The following is a 13,916-nucleotide window of genomic DNA, read 5'->3' on the forward strand; positions in this document are numbered from 1 at the left end:
AAATAGAACTTACGACCGTACAAAAAAATCATGAAACTTAGTCACTCCATATACAATAGCTAAAGTTTCTTTCTCGATCTGGGAATAGTTTTGCTGTGTAGAATTGAGCAACTTAGAAGCAAATGCAATTGAGCGATGTAATGTGTAAATGGTGATGAATAATAATTACTGACTAACATCAGTCTGTCTTTATTTTAAAAAACGAAAAATCTAATAAATGATCAGTATGGAGGCATTTTCAAAAAACTGATGTCAGTATATAATGTCTATTTCCACGTCAACACGATTTATTGTGCAAATGATAAATGGGACATGAAACTACCTAACCAATGATTGATACATCACAGAGTTTGATATAGGCTTATATAGTTGGAAAACCAACTAATGAAATTCAGGAGTAAAACCAAGCAGATGGTCAAAGTAGATGTACATTGCAATTGTCCTATGTTTGGTTATTCCTGAAAAACTGACTGGCGAGAAATATTCAGAAAAAGAAGCAAATAGGCTACTGTTGGCAAGGTAGGTTCACCATCTCACACAGGTTACACTGTCATTACTAAAAAAAATTACTTACATACAAGTTAAAGCATAATATCCACATCACAGGGTCTTAAGCATTTGGGACAATTCCCTCTGGTGGGTGCCAGGAGGTGCCATATTAAAACTCGCTTTTCAAATGATTTATTTTTTCTGCTACAGAGCTTCGTTGACCTCGGTCCACGTCACTGGCCCCGCATTGCTGAGGTAGCACCCCAGCGGCCTGTGCAACGCACTGTGTCGGGCCAGCCTTGTACGCCAGCTGCAGAGTTCCAATTACGTCAGGATGGCTGCACTAGCAGCTGACTCAGTGGCCACCGTCCCCGTTGACTCTGCACTGCTCCGCTGGGAGCCATAGGCTGGACGTGCTGCTGCTTCTTCCTCAGCTGGCATAGCGGGGAATGCGGCGGCAATGATTGCTCCCATTCCAGCGTCCGAACCTGCGGCCCTCGCCTTGTAAGTCTCTGGTGTGTGTCAGGAGCCGAGACGACTGTTCGCGGTAGCGAGCCGAAGAGTGGCCCGCCCTGGCTGGCTGCGGACTCTGCGTCAGCCTCAGAGGGTCAAACCAACGACCCGCTGTGGACTGGGATGCTGTCGCCCCATCGGTTGCCAGTAGCATGACACACCCCGACGTCCAGGAGAGCTGCCACACTTGAATGAATCTCGTTAGAAAATCACGCCTATTTATACTCGGCTTCATGGCTCTGTTTCGCTAACGCATCACTCCGAGTCACGGATGCCCCACATCATGGTTGCGCCAGTGGGCCCCTTCTTCCTATAGCTTGCGACATGCGAACCGCTGTGTTTACGCTTTTCAGCGGTTCGATGGCCCCTGTGGCCTCCATTCCACTTTGCAACCGCTAGTCAGCGTAACTTACTGCAATCCAGCCCGCACCTGGCTGTAACTTTTGCACTCTGAAATACTGCACCAAATCTAACTTCCCTGTCTTAAACTGTGGTGCCGCTACATTATTCCCCTTCTTTGGAAAGACCCAGTCCCTGGGTCGTCCTTTAACTAACTCTTAAACTTGTTGGGATTGGCACTTACGACATACTTACTTACTACTAGAAAACTTAAATGTGGTCTAGTGCTCCCTTAAAACCATGACATAAAACAAAACGTAAAAATTCCTTACTGGACGATCACTGTTTGATCAACCCCTTACCTACTCGTCTCATGCCCTCAGTATCCAATCCACTGGGACTTGGACTACCCTCGATTCCCTTTTGGAATTAGCTCTCTGCCTGATTAGAAAGAAAAGGACACAAAACACAGTTAAGGCTGCGATGACACTTGGCACAGAGGTGCTCAAAATGATCGTTATTTGCCGTTGCCTTTCCCTATACTGAGTGACATGTTGAACAAGCTGTTCGGCTGATACACGACCCTCTTGCTCTATAATGAACTGGTTTACGAATCTCAACAGACCTGGCTCCAGAGTTTGATTTAACAAGGTCAGATTCTGCCTTGGCAAAAATTCTAAAGTGGTTTCGGGCCAGTACAGCTGTGGCTGCGTAACATTCAAATGTGTGACTCCTGAAACTGACGCTGGAAGATGGAAGGTTGGCCCTATTATGTTACACTTAGTTCCATTGATTGAAATTCCATTTCCTTCGAGCTCTACACGTTTTGCTTCCATAAACACTTCTTGCTCAAAACAAATTGTTACTACTATCAAATTTTCTTAGTTGGAGAAGATCCAATGCATGCTCAATTTTGGCTCCATGATGTCCCTTGGACATTCTATTCCTTACCCCCTTGCTAAAAATAAGTGCACCATGCACGTGTCCCATATTTGTAGCGCCACAGATTTTCCTCCAACATTCACTATTTTTGATTCCAAACAACACCGACTGTGTGATTACTTTTATCGTTAAACATACATTACATGAACTGGTGCAATAAACACGACTTTTCTGACCCATCACTGCCGATAACCAAAAGTTTAAACAGGAAATCGTGCGACTCTGACAACGTTCGACATATATTTATTACGGCTTAGCTGCAAAATTTACTCCCACACATTTATCTCTCCAGAACTGCGTTTGACCTCTCCTCCAACAACACTCAACATACGTCAGACGCTACACTTCCCTTTTCAGTGATCTGAGGACAGGGATCACCATCACTCTTCCTCCCTCTTCAAAAAAGACTGCTGCTCCTAGCAGGCTCACAATACTCGAAAACACATATAAAATACAATGCCTAATTAATCAACACAGACCCAATGATACATAACAAGAAGATAAAAAACAAAACTACAAATACTCTACTACTTTCTAGAACGCAAAGCATACGGTACTTCATGCTGTACTCTATCTTCCTTGTTTTCTCTGCGCTTAGCACCTCTCTTTACTCTCTCTTCCTTTCCTGTGACATGCCTGGAGTCACATGCAGGCAACCCATAAATGGCCGTAACCGCCCAATGTGTACTATCGTCGTTGTAGTTGGCAGCTCTCGCGTCCGTCGGCCGTCGTAATTTTATGTATATATTATTATTGTTATTATTATTTTTTTGATTGTTGCCGACTTACGTGGTGGGCCTTAATAAAAATGATATTTAAGTTGAGCAATGCAATAAACTTTTCATATAAATTTCCTCGGCTAGTCAGTTGACGTTAAAGCAAAAGATCTTTAGTTATTAATTACAATTGCGGCCCACACACGCGCGAGAGTATTTTCTTACCTCCGTTAACCATTGTAATGTAGTCAGAGTCCTGGCTCTGGGTCTCGGCTATGCTACTGAAAATAAGAATCTTAAAGCTAAGTATTTCTGCAACTTCGTGCGGCTGTGGAGAAAAATTGATATTATGCTAATAGCGGGCGAGTTTTCCGCTTCCGCTAATTTTTCATAAGTTAATATCGCCACGTAATGGCGTCGTTGGCTGCATCGTCCGCTGCGATTGTTGAGCTGTAAATTACTTGAATGCAGGTTAATTCAAGGAAGGCGGACATGAAATCGGGATCACCTCTTACAAATTAAAAGTGCACAATAAATTTGGATCAGTATATTATATGCTTAACTCATACAAATATGCTTACATTCGTCAGCACACGCAAGATGTCCCTCTAGACACATTCAAGACAAAAGAGGAAGTGAAGTCGACTAAAAAATTAACAAAAGAGTGTAACTGGGCGTCTCTTTAGATCATTCTGTCATAAATTATTTCTTTGCAATCTAAACCTACACAGAGAAATTATTATTTTACGGCTACATGATAAAAAAAATCTCTTACAAATTATGAATGTCTTCTTTATAAATATTGTCTTTTCGTGATATGGCACTGGGGACGCTATATTGCCCCCCGAAATGTTTATGTCATAAAAAATGTTCGTGTTTTTGACATAAATATTTCCTCTTTCATGTCCACCGTGTCCACACGCAGATTTTTCTTTCACAGTTTACATATGTCACATCGTATATTTAAAGCGTTAAATTACTGAGGTGTGTTGTCCACAAAGTGTAATACAGATGAGGTTCAAGGTATACAACCACGAGTTAGTCCGGAATATTTGAAGTCCCAGGGGTGTCAACTGTTCGCTCCCCATTTGGCGCGGCCGTAGGGAAACCTGGGGAAAACCTCGGCGGAGCGACAGACTAACTGCTTTGGTCACTTTCACTTAATTGTTTCTGGAATGTCATTGGAGTACAGGATGTGCATACAACTATTTTTGTTGCACTATGCAAAAAATGAGGTCATTATAACAATTGATTGCGGTGTCGTTGATGATCTACGCCGCGACGTTTGGCTCGCGACGGCGTCGGTTGGTGTGTTCGGTGCTCGGCGTTCGCGGCGACTGCGGAGAGGTCAATGCCCGCTCGACGCCAGCGTGTGTCTCGCCGTCGCGAAACGTCAGAATCAGCTGATCGGCTGCACCGTTGGCGATGCGCTTCTGTCTCGGCCGGGCGTGGCGGAGTGGGATGATATCCGCCCCCCGCTCTTGTTGGCAGGAGTCAGCTCTGTTACGCATCTCCGACGTAGTACATGAAACACACACACAACCAACGTAATATTTGTTTCCCGCTGCAGATGGTTACGCTAGTGGGAAAGGAGCATTTATTAGTGCGGCAGTTGTTGTTAAGTTTTCGCCAGTTTCCGAGTGTCAAGCTAGCACTGTCTTGCAGAAAACATGACATGGACCTTCTCCCGTGAATGCAGTTTTGATGCAATACTGTTTCCATTACACGTCAGTTTTTGTCTTGATAAAATTATTTATGTTTTCGCCGCACTCGCAGGCACTGGTGAGTGTCCCAATACGAGCTTAGCACAAACATTCGCCGTTTCTGCGGTCGCTGTTTTGCAACAGTCCACGCATCGCATTCCAATCTCGCATTATTGTGCTCACTGAAACTACAGTCTGTCCCAAAAATATTGACTGTGGGTTCACTTCACGTTAACAGTTCACATTTATAGGCAAATTCACAGTTTTTCGTGCGTAATATTGGCGTTTGGCGTCCTCACCGCTGTTGAACGTTCAATACTAGCACTTCACTGTCCATATCACAGTTTCACCTTCACAGTTTTTCACACTGCTTAAAGTAACTGTTTCGATTAGTTCACAAACACTAATGTATTTCATTCAGTCTGAACTGGATTTTGGCTAGTGCTGGATTTTACCAGTCTCTCGCACTAATTATCTCTTTTTATTTTCCACTTAGAGTCGTACTTGCCTTCAGATTTTTTGACTATACAATTGTATTTCCGTCTCATCTGAGGTAAGTCCCCATGTCATGTCTGCCCACTCATTGCGTACTTGCCCTCCAGAGCCAGGCTCGACTTTACAAAACCTTGCCTCTCGCATTATTGTACACATTTTATAATCTAGGCCTAGCGTGCAAGTTCCTAGATTAATGTTAGATTTGTGACTTTTGTTTGCACTACAAATTCGTGCAAATCTCTGCCTTAGCAGATGGCAATATACTTTAACAGTGCTTAGCGGTAGTCGCGTTTATTGATTTGCTTTGTACCTTGTCCACAACACATGAGGTACCTTGGGTGATGTACACCCTGCACTCACATTGTTAAGTAAATTATGATTGAGCATATTTCAAGATCGGTATAGACATAAATACATAGAACAACATATACACTATAATATTAAATTTCATAAGTTGCGTTACTACTACAGTTCAAAAATATTCATGACAGACTAATGAAAAATTCTTTCATCATTACATGCTATTGAATTTTTTTAAAAATATTTTTAAAGCATTTTTCAACATGAAATTTTTAACATATTCTTAAACCTACGTTCATTTTTTTCTTCAAAATGCAATTGCTTAAAAATACTATTATTCCTTAACATCTACAAAATTGAATCGCACTAATCTTGTGTGCCTCATTGTCTTTAAATATTACACTAAAATCGGAACATTTACACACAGAAAAAATACGCTATAAACTTAACCTACTACACACAAAGGTAAACGTTGCTCTACTGAGCGAACTTCTTTAAGTCTTTGTATGGATAGAGTCCTTTAATCTCTCCAGATTCTACGTCACCCAACAAATAGCTACATCCATGTGGTATGTCTATGATTTTGTAGGGCCCGGCATACACCAGTTGCCATTTTTTATTCTTTTTCGCTAACAGAGATGACTTGGGATGAGTCCTTATTAGAACCAAGTCACCTGGTTGATACACTGTTACCTTCTTTATTTTCTTGTCATGCTTTTCCTTTCGGCGCTCCGCGCACCTCGTTAAGTTATTTAGAGTCTCAGCTATAATTTGTTCGTGAGGTACAACTTGTCGTGGTACAGTTGGTAATGGTGACAGCCAGCTGTCGGTTTCATTCTTTCCAAACATGACTTCTAGTGGAGTATAACCGGTGGCTGAATGTGGCAATCTATTATGGAGTTCCTCAAAAGTCGAAACGTATTCTGCCCACTTGGTGTGGCGATTCGGAATGTAAGTTCTCATGAACCTGTTCAACTCTTTAAAGGTACGCTCTACAAGACTGCTCTCCGGGTGAAATCGAGCTACAAAAATGTGTTTAACACCTTGCTCTTGTAGAAACGTTTTCCATTTGAGACCAGTAAAATAGGTGGCATTATCGGATAATATAATCTGTGGCTTGCCAACATTAACAAAATAATCTGTTCGTAATTTTTGAATGAGGGGTGTGGCCGTTGAAGCTTTTACAGGATACAATTTTAGAAATTTGGAAAAGGCATCATATACAGCAAATACATATTTCACACCACCTCTGCCAGTGGGTAGTGGGCCTAGAATGTCAACAGAAACTAGTCGTAATGGTTTGTTAGGAACAACAGGATGCAATTCACTTACAGTGGGCAGATTTGTAGGTTTCGTCCTTTGACAAACTACACATGTCCTTACAACATTCTGAATTATTCTTTTCATATTCTTAAAATGACATTGTCTTGCGAGAAGTGCTCTACATTTTTCAATACCCACGTGTCCCCACGAAAGGTGCACGTGCCAGATTAAATCACTAATACATACTTCTGGTACACAGACACACCACAAGTCCTTGTTAACCTCCTTCCGGTAATATAATACCCCATTTTGCACAGAATAATGGCTACCTATCTGATTTCCACCCGAAGATAGGAGTTCTTGTTTGACTTTTCCCCAAGCTGCATCTTCGTCCTGTAAACTAGGCAGTTGCTTGCACGTCTGCAGGAACTTTTTTCGACAAGTAGGGTCTTTCATAACTAAAATTTTGTACTCTGTTGCCTGTTCTAGTATTGTTGTTAACTCAGGCAGACCTTGTGGCAACCGTGACAAAGCATCAGGCACTACGTTGTCACAACCTTTTATATACATTATTTGAAATTGATATTCCTGCAGAGCAAGCACCCACCTAGTCAACCTGTCGTGCATTAACTTGCATGTCAGCAAAAAACTTAAGGCCTGATGATCACAGAAAATTTTTACATTTTTTCCGTACACATAGTATCTGAACTTCTTCATGGCCCATACTACTGCTAGTGTTTCGAGTTCGGTGACTGTATATGATCGTTCACAACTTGACAACACTCGGCTTGCGAAACCGATTATTCTTACGTTCTTGTTTCCACCATCCTCATCGATTTGAAATAAACACGCGCCTAGTCCGACAGTGGAGGCGTCTGTAGCAAGGCAAAATTCCTTTGACATGTCAGGATGTGACAGTAGATTAGCATTTAGAAGGGCTTGTCGTATTTGCTCAAATGACTGCTGGCACAGTTCATTCCATATCCAGGGTGTATTCTTTCTCAACAAGGTTAACAGGGTATTATCATTTAAAAGCTGGTCAGGTATGAATCGTCTGAAAAATGACACTAGACCCAGAAATGCCTTTAACTGTTTCTTGGTTCTAGGAGGAGGGAAGTTCTCAATTGCTGCCATTTTCTTCGGATCGGGCACAATACCTGTAGGTGATATTACATGACCAAGAAATTTTATTCTCTCCCTGCCAAATTTGGATTTTGCGAGGTTTGCTGTTACGCCTACCTCAGAAAATCTTTTTAGTACGCATCTCAGCGTGTCCATGTGGCTTTCCCAATCGGGAGTAGCTATTAATAAGTCATCGACATACAACGTTACTCGGTCCAACAAATCTGGTCCTAATACTTTATCGAGCGCTGCAATGAAGACACCTGCACTAACATTTAATCCAAATGGTAAAACTTTAAATTGGTAACTTCTGCCGGCAAACACAAAGGCAGTGTACTTTCTTGATGATTCAGTTAGTGGGATTTGCCAATACGACGAACGCATATCGACAGAGGTCAGATATTTAACTCCATAAAACTTCTGTATCTGTTCATCCAGGTTTTCTGGTCGCGTTCTGACAGGTACAATTATTTTGTTAATATCGCGCGCATCAAGCACGAGACGTATACTGCCGTCCGCTTTCGCTACGGCCACGAGCGGACTGCTGTACGGGGATAGAGATGGTTCAATTATCCCCCAATCAAGCATTTTTCTTATTTCCTTCGTAACTGCCTCCTTCTTTGACCACGGGATGGTGTAGTTTGCGTGACAGAAAGTATCGTGAGGTACCACTTCGATGTTATAGGTGTAGCCCTCGATAACACCGGGTTTTTCCGAAAACACATTCTCATAATCTGTAAGTAGCTGAGTCAATTCGTTTTGTTGTGCTTCAGTCAAATGTTCTGACTCTCTGACTTTCATGGCTATCAGTTTCCTTTTTTCCTCTCTGTCTTCAGTAATAAACTTCTTATAACATGCTTGTCTTGTACTTAAGTCAGAATATAAATTCATTACCTGTATTCCTTCGAATCTCGTTTGAAAGCTCCGGCAATATTTACCGTGCACTTCCCGTGTCCTCAACAACGGCAAAACTACACGTCTATCCTCATTCATAAGGCTTACTTCCCCGCACAAGAGGTCGATTTTTGCGTCCCTCTGGCGTAAAAATTCCATCCCCAGGATGCAAGCAACACCTAATCCCTTAACTACTAGGAACGAGCTTTCCATTGCTTCATTTCCTACCGTAAACTCGACCTGCACCTGGTGCTTTATGATATGAGATTGTGCACCTATTGCACCTGTAACACGACAATTCTTCACTGGCAATACTGGTATTCTATTATTTTGACTCAAGTACTTGTAAAAATTTGCGCTCATGACATTGGTTGACGCACCGGTATCGACTATTATGTGTATTGGTGCTCCATACATATCTGCTTGCAATATAGCCTGCACAACACTTTTGTCGGTTCGGTTACATGTCTGCGGTATGTCTACAAGTTCCTTTTCTATTTTTGTTCCTTCATTGTATCTCAGCATACAAAGTTTATGGCTGTCATCTGTGAATGTGCCCTCACTACACCATCCTGCAGCCAACAACGGAGAGCGTATTGTGGCTGTCTTTAGTTTAACGGATGAGCATCAGTGGGTTGACAGTTGTCTGTCACTTCCACTAACCTCACATTGTGGTTCTGGTTGTTGTTGTTGCTACTGTTGGGTTGGCCGCCCTGCCTCCCCGATGGTGTATTTTGATATTGTGTATGGCTCTGGTTTTGTGGTGGTCGGTTGTAACTCCCTGACATGTTCTGTGACGGACCTGGGTTGGCGTTCCATTGTGGCGCTGTGTTTTGTTGCCACTGTGGTGTCGGTTCGTTACTACCACGCCACTGGTTTCGGTTGTTCCGCCATTGCGGATTGCCGTTACCATTATGTCCATTACTCATGCGTCCATCATGATGTCTCTTTCGATTTTCACGATTATAACCGTTGCCGTTATAACCATTGCCATTGTTTGTGCCTTGATTCTGTTGCCGGTGCTCTTGCCTATTCCCGTTACCATTTGGTACTAAGTTACTACCGTTACTGTGGCTGCTATTGTAATCGGCTTTGTGTTGATTATAGCCTGCATGGTTCCACTTGTTTTCGGTTTTCATATCTTCGATCAATAGGTCAACAGAATCCACTATTTCCATGAATTGTTCTATATCGTATTCCGGCACATTGATGAAATATCTTTTAATTTCACTGGGCAACTTCATTTTTATTAATCTGATTATATCACGATCGGACATTGGCTCGTCCCAGTACCTGGTTTTGTTTATATACTTTTCGAAATATTTGCGTAACGTTCCCATCTTAGGATTGTACATTTCTGGACTGTACAACTCCTTTCGTAGTCTTTCTTGGACGCTATCGGACCAGAATTTTTGCAAGAATGCACCTTCAAACTGTTGCATCGTTAGACATTTTTCGGACACGTCGGTGGCCCACAGTGCCGCGTCACCTTGAATAAAGGAGACCACGAACTGTATTCTTTGTCTTTCCGTCCATGTCCTGGGAAACACATTCCTGAAGCTCTTAATAAATACAACAGGGTGGACATTTCGTTTTTCGCTATTGAAGGGTTGGAATGTCCTGTGTTTTATTACATTGTCCTCTTTTTTGCATGTCTGATTGCTACATTCTGGGACATTCATCACTTCGTGATGTGCGCTGCACGGTATCGCATGTTGTTCGTGCTCATAATTCGCATTAGGTTGCGGTTGCACACTCGCACCCTGGCTACCGTCAGCGTTATTATAGTAATCAGTACGCGGAGTCTGATTCATGATCTGTCCGCCACTGTTTACATTGCTTTCCAACGCAGACAGTCTCCGCGCGACCTCCTGTTGCCAATTTGGCAACTCCGCTGTCACACGGGATTTGATCTGTGTTAATTCGGCGTGCAGTGCGGCAGCGCTAGCGTCAATATTTACACTCGCGGCCGCAGTCGCTTGTTCTACAGCTGTTTTTACGTCGCTTTCAATCTTTGCAGATATCTCGCGATCCTTTACTTCTAGCCATTCATTTAATTCTTTTTCTACTTTTTGAGCTTGCACTTCCAAATATGCATCAATACTTTTCCGTGCATCTATCTCCACATTATCCACGCGGTTGGTTAAAGTCTGGACATTGTCTTCAAGCCTAGCCTGCGATATCTGTAATTTTTGCATTTCGCCGGCTAAGCTTTGCACAAGATCGGGTATTTCTTTGCACGCATCCCGCATCTCGGCTAGTTCGCTTTGGATACTGTCGAGTTTTGCTTCACTGCGCTGCTCTTGCTCAATGAGCTTTTGCGTCAATTTTTTCTCCTGCTCATGCAGCATCTGAGCCAGTTTTTCGTCTCTTTCCCTATCTCTTTCTTCTAACCTGCGCAGAAATTCTGCAAATGGGTCTGCAATCGGTGAGCATACTGGTGCCCCGCTTAATCTAGCACTCGATTGGCCCCCCTGCCCAGGCAGTGGAGTTGTTACTCTATTCCCATTCTGCTGTGGAGCGTCATTCACCGACCACAGATCCTCGCCCCCCACTCCGGAAATTATGTTATCCGAGGCGGTGGCTTGGGATTCGTTTACGTATTGCAAATGATCCTCACTTTCCATATTAACAGAATTTTGTTCTTCTGGTACGGATGCTTTAGGTTGTCCTATCTTACCCATACTAAATTCACTTTAAGCCACTGACAAATTTTTAACACTGATACACACACGATTAATTATCCCCTCCAAAAATAAACACATAAATACACAAAACGAATAATTATTCCTCCAAAAATAAACACATAAATACACAAAACACCGAAGGTATCTCATGTGCACATGTGTTCGATATTCCGCACAGAGCTACACAGGATGCTTGCACAATAGGCCTTACCTTACTTATTTTTCTTTCTCGCAATCCTCTTTCTTTTCTACACTTTTTCCTCTCCAGATCTCCTCAGGGTGTGGTTTTGTTGTTGTACATGTAAAAGAATTCATACAAGCATTAATATTTTACAACAATTACACATACATAATTACATTCATTACAATAGAATCATATTAATCGGGCCCCAAAGTTGCGGCGCCAATCTCGCGTCCGTCGGCCGTCGTAATTTTATGTATATATTATTATTGTTATTATTATTTTTTTGATTGTTGCCGACTTACGTGGTGGGCCTTAATAAAAATGATATTTAAGTTGAGCAATGCAATAAACTTTTCATATAAATTTCCTCGGCTAGTCAGTTGACGTTAAAGCAAAAGATCTTTAGTTATTAATTACAATTGCGGCCCACACACGCGCGAGAGTATTTTCTTACCTCCGTTAACCATTGTAATGTAGTCAGAGTCCTGGCTCTGGGTCTCGGCTATGCTACTGAAAATAAGAATCTTAAAGCTAAGTATTTCTGCAACTTCGTGCGGCTGTGGAGAAAAATTGATATTATGCTAATAGCGGGCGAGTTTTCCGCTTCCGCTAATTTTTCATAAGTTAATATCGCCACGTAATGGCGTCGTTGGCTGCATCGTCCGCTGCGATTGTTGAGCTGTAAATTACTTGAATGCAGGTTAATTCAAGGAAGGCGGACATGAAATCGGGATCACCTCTTACAAATTAAAAGTGCACAATAAATTTGGATCAGTATATTATATGCTTAACTCATACAAATATGCTTACATTCGTCAGCACACGCAAGATGTCCCTCTAGACACATTCAAGACAAAAGAGGAAATGAAGTCGACTAAAAAATTAACAAAAGAGTGTAACTGGGCGTCTCTTTAGATCATTCTGTCATAAATTATTTCTTTGCAATCTAAACCTACACAGAGAAATTATTATTTTACGGCTACATGATAAAAAAAATCTCTTACAAATTATGAATGTCTTCTTTATAAATATTGTCTTTTCGTGATATGGCACTGGGGACGCTATACAGCTGAAGCTTAACATTAACGGGAGATGTAGTTTCAACAACTTGGTATGACCCTTGATACCTCGTGAGCAACTTCTTCGTTTTCCCTTTTTGCGTATAGGGGCTGGACAGCATTACCCGTTGCCCCACCCTATACTGCAGTAAACTTCCTTTCCGCTTTACTGCGTCTTCCTGCCTTTCCAAAGCCTTTGTATTCGCCTTTTGTACTCGTTTCCAAACATCCCGAACTGTCCTTGCAAATTGACGTACAGATTCACCAGTCCTTCCTTTCTGTACCTTCACTAAATCAAACGGTGACGGCATTTTTCGCCCTTTCACTACCTCATATGGAGACAAACCGGTATTTGTATGGACTTTCGCATTGTAAGCGCATACAATATGCTTCAAATACTAGTCCCACTGATGGTGATGAGAATCTACATAAAAACTCAACATCTTCCCGATTGTTCTGTGTACCCGTTTTGTCCTTCCGTTCGCCTGTGGATGCAACACACTTATCCTCAACTTCTTTACGTTCAACAATTTACACAGTTCCTTCATTAAATCCGACATGAAGTTGGTCCCTTGGTCAGTACTTATTGTCGCTGGTACATCAAACTTCAAAATCCAGTTGCTTACTAACGCTCGCGCGACCATTACTGCCTGTTGATTTGGCATGGCCACCATCTCCATGTACCTTGAAAAATGATCTATTATTGTCAGAACGAATCTGTTCCCAGATGGTATTCGCCTAAAAGGTCCTAAGACATCAATCCCCAGGGAAGAGAATGGACATGTTGCTTCCGGTAATCATTGTAGCTGTATCTGTTTCCTACTCAAATCTGCTCTCTGCACACATAGTATGCAATTCTTGACATACTGATCCACATCTCCTTTCCTACCTCTCCACCACTCTCCTATTCGTCGCTCTACACCCTCCATAACTGGATAACACGTGATCATGTGCTTCCTTTAAAACCTCATCCCTCAACTTCGCTGGCACTATTACCCTTGGCCCTAACTTCATTTTCCTGCACAGAAGACCATCGTACACATTAAACTGTGGCTATGTCTGATACAATTTACAATCGTTGTCCGCGTCCTGTAATTTTTGCCATACTGCTAGGTCATAACCTAGGACTTCTACTTTGCCATCTTCCTACTTAGTGCATCCGCATTACCGTGCTTCGTCCCAGGCTTGTGCACCACCTCGTAGTTGAACTC

Source organism: Schistocerca americana, chromosome 1 (assembly GCF_021461395.2).
Source record: "Schistocerca americana isolate TAMUIC-IGC-003095 chromosome 1, iqSchAmer2.1, whole genome shotgun sequence".
Classification (NCBI taxonomy): domain Eukaryota; kingdom Metazoa; phylum Arthropoda; class Insecta; order Orthoptera; family Acrididae; genus Schistocerca; species Schistocerca americana.